This window comes from Tamandua tetradactyla, chromosome 6 (assembly GCF_023851605.1).
Source record: "Tamandua tetradactyla isolate mTamTet1 chromosome 6, mTamTet1.pri, whole genome shotgun sequence".
Lineage (NCBI taxonomy): Eukaryota > Metazoa > Chordata > Mammalia > Pilosa > Myrmecophagidae > Tamandua > Tamandua tetradactyla.
In genome coordinates, this window is record NC_135332.1 from 105,137,872 (window position 1) to 105,148,976 (window position 11,105).

General features: G+C 38.4%; 1 pseudogene; it reads right to left on the bottom strand.

Annotated features, from left to right (window-relative positions):
- Positions 1 to 6,613: 6,613 nt before the first annotated feature.
- Positions 6,614 to 7,474, bottom strand: LOC143686782 (heterogeneous nuclear ribonucleoprotein C pseudogene; annotated as a pseudogene).
- Positions 7,475 to 11,105: the final 3,631 nt, after the last annotated feature.

The window sequence follows — 11,105 nt, forward strand, 5'->3', positions numbered from 1 at the left end:
AAACATATGGGGTAAAGAGAGATAGAGTTTATCACAAATAAAGGATTATAAAGAATCAGGTGGTATAATTTATGTTACTTCTTAAATAACAGCTTTGTTGTGACATAATTCACATATATAAAATGCATGTATTTGAAGTATGAAATCCATGGCTTTTAGTACATTCGAGTTGCACATCCATCACCACTATATAATGTTAGAATATTGCCATCACTTCAAAAAGAAGCCCCATGCCTATTAGCAATCATTTCCCTCTACCTCTGCTCTCAGCACAAATCTACTCTTGTCTCTATGGATTTTCTTATTCTATACATTTCATTAATGGAATCAGATAATAGGTAGCCTTTTGTGTACAAGTTTCTGGGTTGATACATGTTTTCATTATTCTTGGATGTATACGTAGCAGTGAGATTATTAGGTTATATAGTAACTGTGTTTAATTTTGGGGGGAACTGCCAAACTATTTTCCAAAGCAGTTGCACCATTTTATTTGCCCGTCAGCAATGTCTATGGGTTCCAATTTCTCAAATTCTTATCATAATTTGTTATTATCTTTAAAAAAATTTTTCAGTCATGCTAGTAGGTGGTTTGATATGCACCTCCCTGATGACTAAAGATGTTGGGCATCTTTTGTATGCTCATTGGGGCTTGTGCATCTTTTTTTGAGAAATGTTTATTGAAATTATTTGTCTATTTTAAAAATTGGCTTATTTGTCTTTTTATTCTTGATTTGTAAGAATTCCTTATATAATTTATATACTAGATTCTTATAAGATATATAATTTGCAAATATTCACTTCCATCCTATGGTTTCATTTTCACTTTCTTGATATGTTTATAATTGTTATATATTCTTCAGAGAGTAATCTTTTTATCATTATAAAAGTACTTTGTTGTCTTTAGTAACAATTTTTAGCTTAAAGTTTATTTTGTCTGACTTTCTCATAGCCACTCCAGTTCTCATTTGGTTACCATTTAAATGGATATCTTTTTCCATCTTTTTGCTATCAACCTATTTGTGTCTTTGAATCTAACGCATTAATTTATTCCTCCTGACTCTGGTTTTTTGATGGGGGTATTTAATCCATTTATATGTAATGTAATTACTGATAAGGTAAGATTTATGTTTGCCATTTTGCAGTTTGTTTTCTATACATTTCATGTCTTTTTTCCTTTATTTCTTCATTACTGTCTCTTTTTGTTAAATAAATATTTTCTAGAGTACCATCTAAATTTCCTTCTGTTTCTTCTATTTTTTGAGTTATTTTCTTAGTCCTAGGGACTACAAATAATATGCTAATGTAAAAAAGTTTAGCCCATTTTAATACCAATTTAATTTCTATAATACACAAAAACTTTACTATAATACAGTTCTGCCCCCTAATTCTTCCTTTTTTTGGTGCTTTCTCTTATACAAATTATATCTTTTTACATTATAAGTTCATCAGGAGACTTGTATAATTATTACTTTATGTAGTTTTCTTTTACATCAGAGAGAACAAAAGAGGAACTGACAAAATACATTTACATAGTCTTTTATTTTTTGCACGGGCAAGCTCCAGGAATTGAACCCTGGTCTCTGACATGGCCAGGTGAGAATTCTTGCCACTGAACCACTGCTGCACCACCCTATATTCTTTTATTTTTACCTATGTAGGTACCTGTGCTATTTATTCTTTCAGGTGATTTGACTTACTTTTTAGGGTCTATTATTTCAGTTCAAAAGGAATCCTTTTAGTATTTTTTGTAGGCCAACATTGCTAACAAAATTCTGTCAATTTTTATTTATTTGGGAAGATCTTAATTTCTCTTTAATTTGTGAAAGGTAGTTTTGTTGAACATAGCATTCTTGACTGGAAGTCTTTCTTTCAGCACTTTGAACATGTTATTTCACTGCCTTCTGTCTTCCATCGTTTCTGATGGGAAATCATCTGCTAATCTTAATGGGGATCCACTGTAAATAATGAGTTGTTTTTTTCTTGCTGTTTTCAAGAGGGTTTTTTTTTTTTGTCTTCACTTTTTGATGGCTTGAGTATGATCTGTCAAGGTGTAGGTTTCTTTGAGTTTATCATCCTTGGAGTTTATTGAGACTCAGATTTATAGGTGAAAATTTTTCACCGAATTTGTAAAGTTTTTGGATATTATTTCTACCAGGATTCTTTCTTCTCCTTCCTCTCTCTCTCTTCCTTTTGGAACTCCTGTCATACATATGTTGGTAGGTTTGATTGAGTCCCACAGATGTCTCAGGCTCTGTTCATTCTTTTTTCTTTCTGTTCCCCAGAGCTTAGCTATCTTCAAGTTCACTGATTAGTTCTTCTGCCAACTTGCATCTGCTCTGAGATATTCTAGTGAATTTTTCATTTTCATTTATTGTTGTTTTCAACTCCAGAACTTCTATTTGATTCTATTTTTTAAAAAATTATTTCTATCTTTTTATTGACATCCTTATTTGATGAGACATCATTCCCATAATTTCCTTTAACTCTTTAGACATGGTTTTCTTTAGTCTTTTTTTTCATAATTAAATGGAGGTATATTCATACAATGGAGTACCATACAACAATAAAAATGAATGAGCTATAGCATACAATATGGATAGATCTAACAAGGTTTGGTGAAAGAAATGAGATACAGATTGATACATTTACCTCAAGTTCAAAAGCAGACACACTAAACTATGTTGGATGAAAATTTATATAGGGGATAATTCTCAAGGCCCTCTGCTGAGATGGTGGCTGGCACAGGGGAGTGGGAAGATGGAGCAGTTGTCTGATCTGCTCTCCTGGACACTGAATAGAGTCCTGTGGCTCTCAGTCTTTCTGAGCTGGAGCTGCCCAGCGGCCCAAATCATGGAAGAGAAACTGCTAGAGGTTTACAATTTGAATTATCTGGGACCCAGAGAAGCCCAATACTTTAGAAGTCATTGCTCTTTGTGACTCTTATTGGGCTTAAGAGTAAAACTTGAGCAGTGTTTACACTTAAATACAAGTTGGAAATCTACATTTCTGAAGGAACGGCTCTACAGAAGAGGACATCAACAAGTAGATAAAGGACAAATAGTGAGTGGCAGCTGCCTTGGAGGATCACAACTTATGGAAAATCATAGGACAATGTGTTCCTGAATCTGGTCAATAGCTGTTTTAAGAGATGCTGAACTATAATTGTTTGAACATATTTGTTTAAACTCTGTAAAAGACACTAGTTTAATAACTAGGTGATTTGTACCTCAAAGCATTTTTTTAAAGAATCATTTCCAAGCAAGATTTAATTATAAGTATCTAGTTTGTTTGGTGTACAACATTCTCAGGATTTGTAACTCTTAAATGTTTAAACAGAGGGATATTTTCTAGGTATTATGTGTAAGATGAGTTGCTGTTTTTCTGATAGAACTACTTTTCATGTGGCATTATCTCCTGTGCCCAAATGTATGCAATTTAAATCATTACTCTGTAAAATATAAATAGAATAGAGATGATTCTTGTAAGAATTCTTGTAAGAAAAAGAAATTCACACAAAGGTGGTAAAATTATAAATGAAAAGAGGAGGTGAATGAGGAAAGGGAGCTCACCTCCAGGACCTCCCATCTAGACTGCACATCAGAACCGCCCACTGACCGGGGTCCCACATCCAAGGGCTCTGATTTAACTGTATCTGGGTTGCTGGCCTTGAGCATCCGTGGTCGCTAAGCTCTCCAGGGGTTTCTAATGTGCAATGTGAGGATGTGGCTCTGAGGTGAAAGGGGAAGGCAGTGATGAGGAGGGACACTTTGGAGGTGCTGGCAATATTTTTTCCTTAACCTAAGGGACTTCAGTGGTGCTCGCTTTATAATTATTTAATATGGTGTTTATTTATTTTATATACTTTCCTATATATGTTATAATTAAAAAGAAATATACACGTGGGTAAGTCAAACATGTTCTTGGTTTTCGGCTTAATTTAGGTTTAGCCACCCTGGCACAGAAACAAGAGCTTTTCTCTATCTCAGCCACATGCATGTATGTATTTCAGGGGCCTCCGATAACAGCCTGTACTTGGTGGTGCCTATCTTGAAGTATTCCACGCGGCAGGGGTGATTCAAGCTGGTCATGTCCTAGTGACTAAGCTGTCCACATTTACCCCAGCCCCAGGTGGAGAGCTCCCCTGTGGCACTGACACACACAAAGTGCCAGCCGCCCGCCACCACCTCAGCAATGGGCAGGCCCTGCAGCGCTTCCAACAGCCTGGGTTCCAGCTCTGCCTCCAGTGTTCTGTAGCGCAGCTGACCGTGACTGCCCCGCCCCAGGAGAAGAGCTGGCCGGCCGCCTCCAGGGGCAGGGTGTGCTCGGCGCCCAGCTCCAGGTGGCGTGCCAACAACCCGGGAGCCAGAGGCCAGCAGGAGGGCGCCTGTGGGCTCAGGTAGGCGCTGGCCCTAGGCAGCAGGGCAGCACGGAGGCCCGGGCCTGCCCCTCAGATCTGCAGTCCTCCGCATTGCCGGACACCAAGGTTGGAACCCCAGGAGCTCCCCTCCACAGTGTGGAGCCAGGCGCCCAGCCCTGCACCGCGGCCCCAGGCTCACGCATCGCTGCAGCCGCCCTCCGCGCCTGCCAGTCTTTAAATGTATTTCTAATAGCTGATTAAAAGGCGCTGTCTAGTATGTCCAACATCTACATTTCCACATGGAATATTTCTAGTGACTGGTTTTCTTCCTGTATATGGGTCATACTTTCTTGTTTCTTTGCACATCTCATAATTTTTTGTTTATAAATAGACATTTTAAATAATATCGTATAATAACCCTGAAAATCAGATTCCCCCTCCCCTCATTTTTTCTTGATGCTGTTTTTGTTGATGCCACTGTTTGTTTAGTGACTTTCCTGCACTAATTCTGTAAAGTCTGTTCTCTTTGTGGCCATATAACCACTGAAGTCTCTGCTCTGTTAGCTCTGGCCAACTAAATTTTGGACAGAGAGTTCCTTAAATGCTTTGAAAGAATGAATCTCCTATCCTTTGTCAAGGGGCTCTGTATGTGTTGAGAGCACATCGAAATGGCAATTTACAACTCTGTCTTTGACCTCTCTCTTGATTTATAAGAGCCTCAAGGTCAACCAGAGCAAAGATATAAAGGCTTTCTTAGGTCTTTTCTGGGGCACGTGTGCAGCCCTGCCCATGTACATGGCCTTCTCGATCCGCAGGAACATGTCAAAACTTTTCAAAGAACTCCATGGGTACTTCATCCCCTAGAACTTCTTTTACATTTTTTGGGCCCACGTCTTCTTCTTTTTTTTCTTCCAAATTCCTGGTTTAATAAGGTCTTGTTTATTTTGAGAAAAAAAAGGTCCCAAACCTCAGGCTGTTCACAAAAATAACCCATGGTATCAACTTCAGAAAACAAACCTTAAGACTATTACACTAATTATTTTTTCTAGAGGTTGCATATGACATGCCAACCCTTATTCCACAAAAATGCATTGCTACCATTGTGTTTCACAGCCCCGACACAGCACTCTTAGGTGGAATATAACACACATATCTCTAACTCAAAGCTCCTCACAGGTGCTACTCAACTAATTGAGATTGCCTTTGCACTTAGGGAAGCAGCTACTGAACTCATGTATGAATGGTGAGAACTGTACTCCCTAAATAACAAGAGATTATTTTGGAGACTGTTCTAATTTGCTAGCTGCTAGAATGCAATATACCAGGGATGGAATGGCTTTTTAAAAGGGGAACTTAATAAGTTGCTAGTTTACAGTTCTAAGGCCGAAAAAAATGTCCCAATTAAAGCAAGTCTGTAGAAATGTCCAGTCTAAGGCCTCCAGGGAAAGATACATTGGTTTGAGAAGGCCCATGAAGTTCAGGGTTTCTCTCTCAAGTGAGAAGGCACATGGTGAACAGGGTCAGGGTTTCTCTCTCATCTGGAAAGACATGTGGTGAACATGGCATCATCTGCTAGCTTTCTCTCCTGGCTTCCCTTCACGAAGCTCCCTGGGAGGCATTTTCCTTCTTCATTTCCAGAGGTTGCTGGCTGACAGACTCTCTACTTCTTGTGGCTATGTCATTCTGCTCTCTCCAAATCTCTCACTTTCTCCAAAATGTTTCCTCTTTTATAGGATTCCAGTTAACTTCTCAAGAGCCACCCAAATGGGTGGAGACACACCTCCCCCTAATCCAGTTTAACAACCACTCTTGATTAAATCACATCTCCAGGGAGATGATCTAATTACAGTTTCAAATATACAGTACTGAATAGGGATTAGAAGAAGCGGCTGCCTTTACAAAATGGGATTAGGATTAAAACATGGCTTTTCTAGGGTGCATACATCATTTCAAACCAGTAAAGAGACAGCTGAGAAAAACCATACATCCTTTTTTTATTAAGTCATAAAGAGGTATCAAAATTAAAAGCAAATATTACAGGGTAAGACTTAACTACTAGGAGAGTCAAAGGAAGTGACAATGGGACTAGGTGCAGGGCAATATGAATTAATGAACATTAATGGGCAGGAAAAGGATGGGGAGAACAGTGATTATGTGCTAAAGATACTAGGGGAGAGGATCTGGTACAAAATCTGATCTTAGACAAGTGCCTAGGTAAGGTAATAATGGGATAAGATTTCTAAGTGCAACTGTGTGCTCAAGAGTCATCCTCACCGTGACATGCTGTCTCTGTCATCCTCTCCTTCCTCTGCCTCATTTTCATCATCCTTGATCAACTCCAGTTTGTCATTCCCTATCTTCATTATCGTCCTCATCTGGTAGATCTCCCTCCCAAGCAGAGTCATCTGCGCCCCCCTCAGAGTCCATCTTCACGTTAGTCTCACCTTTCTCCAGGGAGCTGCTGCTCTGCTCCTCTTCTGACCTCTCATTCTCCATTTCGACTCCTTCTTTGCTCTGTTCCTTTACAGATTTTTCCAGTAGAGAATCCACTTTTTGGTTTATCTGGGTCAATTCCTTCTTAATGGTCTGAAGGGCATCTCCTTTCAACTTTCCAGACTTAGAAGAAGACCCCCGCTGTCCACTCTTGGCATTGAAACCACTTTTGCTTCTTTGTGATATGTTTCCCGATACACGCTGCACCTTGAGGGCACTACAGCCTGAGCGATAAGGGGAGGAGGCGGACCCGTGCTGGGTATAGTAATCCCATGAAAGTCATAGTCCAACTCAAAAGAAGAGCCTGACATCGCTGCTGTGGATTGTTTCACACCTGCTTTTCCCCGTCTCACTTTTGGCTCTGCAGTACCTAAAACCTGGCCAGCAATCCTTCTGCCGTCCTCTCCTGCTACAGCAGCCCGGGCATTTCTCTCCTTAACATGTGGCTCAAGGTCAAAGCCTTTACAAACAGAGCAACCCACAGTGTTGCTGTTCTTTGAGAAGATTGCCTCCACATCAGACTTCTCCACCACCAGGGTACTGAGACTCCCAGTGAATACATGGGAGTTCATGGAGTGGGCATCTGTCTTGTTGGGTGATTGCTGGCCATGGTGTTTGATGATAAGGTTCATCACACAGCTGAAAATGTAGCTGAAGATAAAAAAAAATCTCACTCAAGCAAAGTTGCACTCACGTACATATTTCAAGTGATTTGAAACCAGGAGGTGGGAGGGAGAAGGATTCGAATCTGAATCCCTCCTTTCCAGATTCTATGTGAAGAACTGCAACCGCTCAGTCTTCATCCATTCCCAAAATGACTCCTGAGTCCCACTTCTTTTTAATCTTGTGTTTTTGAACTATGATATTTCAACATAATTTTTCTATAATAAAAACTGTTAACAATCTTTAGTTTGCGATTGGCATCCATATGGAAGCCACTCAAGTTGTAGGCTGATATTCTCGTAGACACATTTAATCACACTTTGTATGTCTATCTGGCTAAACTCATATAAATAAAAGTTTTTAATATTGCTTTATACTCTGGATTTCCAAAGTTATGTTTGAGCAGTCAAAAGTCAAGAAAGAAAGGAAAAAATATATAAGTGAAAATTTATCAGCCGGATATTACATTATAAAACTTACATTGTCAAACTTCAGGATGTTACATTGTAAAACTTACTATATTATTAATTTTCCCTGAAATATTTCAGTTTCTCCAAAAGTTACCCTTTAAAAACTATCATGATAATTTGAACCAGATTCTTGTTAATTTCACTCAAATATGTATTTGATCAGTGAAGTATACCAGCAAGTCCCCTTATCTACATGCTGCCTCTGCTTCCATTACACTCCTAATTTTCTATGAGGGTTAATATATTTATCGGACTTGGAAAATATCAACAGATATCTTGTTAATAAACAAAACTAAGTTTATTCAAACTTACTTTAGTTAGGAAAAATAACACCTATATGAAGTCTTAGCATTGTCTTAAAAGGAAGATTTCAAAAGTACAATATATAGAGACCACTGGGGTGTGTAGTCATGCTATTTAAAGCTGAAAACTGATTGGGATTAGGCTATACTGTAATATAATAGTTTAGGATTGATAGATACAATAAAACAAGTACCTGAAATAAGTATTTTTAAAGAAACTGTTGCTGAAGAAGCAAGCTTTTGTGCAGGGGAGCAGAATATCTTTGATAAACCGACCTGTAGAAATTTCCTAAAGCAAACAGCAAAATTATGGATTACTTACAGCCTTATCTTTATTGGAAAAATGTTTCCTAACTAAGTCATGTTGACATGAGTGCTATAGTCTTATCTAGGGCATGTTGACACAATTGGTCTCAGTTGCCAGACACCAGCCTCTTCCCTGCTTGTCCTTTCTCAACCCCAGTTGCAGTACAGATTATCATCTAGATGCATAATAAATCCAGATTTATATTGCTATTTGAATATTCATGATGGTTTGTTTATTTGTGGTGGTTTTAATGGACATCTATGTAAGGTTTTTCTGCTTTTTTTGTTGGATAATAATTTATTGTATTATTTGACTGGATATGGGCATCCTCAATAGTATTACGTATCTGAATACTACAACCCAGGAAAAGTACTTAGAGAAAGATTGTGATCTGAACTTGTAGTTCATTTCTAAGCTAGTAGCCAAGAGTTCTCAAATCACAGATCTGAAGAGTCTATAGAACCAGATAAAGGAATATTAGCCAGATTCCCTAATTTAATAACTTTTTGCATTGTTTTCTGGATTTTCTTAGTAGCATTAAAGATCTCAGAAAGGTCTGCAGGCATGTATGTAAAATCTTCTTCTAAAAAAGGCATGTGTACCGTCTCAAGAGGTCAATAGTACATTTAGGGCTGCTGTTTTGAAACATCACCTGTCCAATATTATGACCTTCTTAGCTAAGAAATTTTATGGCCTTATTGATATTATATAGCTCCCCTACCAACCCCTAAAACATAACATGAATAATGTCAGGATATTATCCATATTCCATGCCTCTTATAAAGCAAGTTATATAGAAATTTGAGGACAGAAGAAAGTTTTTCAGAATTTACCTTGACTAAATAAGGTTTCATATTTGAGCACCATATCCAGTATCTTGACTTATTAAATAAAGTTGTCTTGTGATTTTTCTGTGAGGGAGATATACTGCGCTAACATGGCCCTTGAATGATATCAAGAGCTGTGAAAAGACAGGCACTGGCTTGCGAGGATAACACATTCCCATCTAGTGGTGATAGTCAACATATTTTTGAGTTACAGATTCAATACCAGTAGTAGGGGGCTCTCCAGTAATGTTTTTGGCCAAAATATCCTTACAGAGTTACTACATTTTAAGTGTTGGTGTCATTCAGAAGTGGTTGTGTGTCACATGGGTGAATATAAATTGGATACATCATCAAATAAAGCATTAGAATTGTTAAGGAATCAGAAGACCCACCTTCTGGGTCTTTGTAAGGTCTGTAAATGTGACATCAGTAATAAATAAACAGCTTCTGTTCTGTGTTCTTTTTCTAAGCCTTATCTCTGTGTAAGTCTGGTTACAGAGGCTAGCTCCTACAAATGTATAGGAGGTTCCAATGTATAATTTTGATGGTGGGTGTCATGGTCAGGTTCATGTGTCAACTTGGCCAAGTGGTGGTACCTGTTTGTCTGGTTGGGCAAGTGCTGGCCTGTCTGTTGCAATGAGGACATTTCATAGAATTAGATCATGATCAGGTCAGCTGCATCCACAGCTGATTCCATTTGTAATCAGCCAAAGGGGAGTGTCTTCTGCAATGAGTGATGCTTAATCTAATCACAGGAAGACTTTTAGGGAGGATTCAGAAGAGAGAGGTTCTACTCCTGCTTCAGCTGGCAAGCCTCTCCTTTGGAGTTTGTCCAGACCCTCCATCAGAGTCGTCGGCTTCACAGCCTGCCCTGCGGATTTTGGACTCTGCATTCCCACGGTCACGTGAGACACTTTTATAAATTTTATATTTGTGAGTGTTCCCTATTGATTCTGTTTCTCTACAGAACCCTAACTAATACAGTGGGAGAAATTTCCCTTCCTAGGTGTGATGTCATAGAGGGATTTAGATTATTGGTTACTTGGTCTGTTGTACTGTTTGACATATAGATATCAGTTAAAGGCAGAGATCAATTATTGATGAAATGAAATGTTTCATTAAAAAAAAAGATTAGTACCAAAAGGATTTGGTAGGCAAATAGAAGAAATTATGCTCGAACTTGACTGCGAGCTTAAATGTATGTATACGTTTTAGCCTAATAAAGAAAATATTGCGGCCCGATATTGGATTCTTTTCAAGAACAGCAAGATGCAGAAGGCAAATTAAGGATAGAAATATGATAAGTATCACGGTTAAAAAATAACATTTTAAAACAATCCTGGCCTTTAAACCATAAAAGGGGGGAAGACAGTAGCTAGGAAACTAAGGAACAAAAGCACTAATGCATTTTTAAATCTTGACAATCTGTGGCCCTGATGATCTAAATTTGGTTTCATAGATCTTGGGTGAAAACTGCCAAAGTGATGCAGTCATCCTTTTGATTTGAAAAAGCTTGTTTCTGAGAGATGCTTAAGAATCCTTAGTCTTTAATCTCCCAGTGGAATAAGGGTCCATGTGTTGAAGGGTAATTTTCATATCTTCTAAACTAGGAACATGAATTTAGGGATCTCCGTCTTAGAGTTTTACTCTATGCTAGTGGTCAAAGGTATGTGATGGGGTCCTTTCT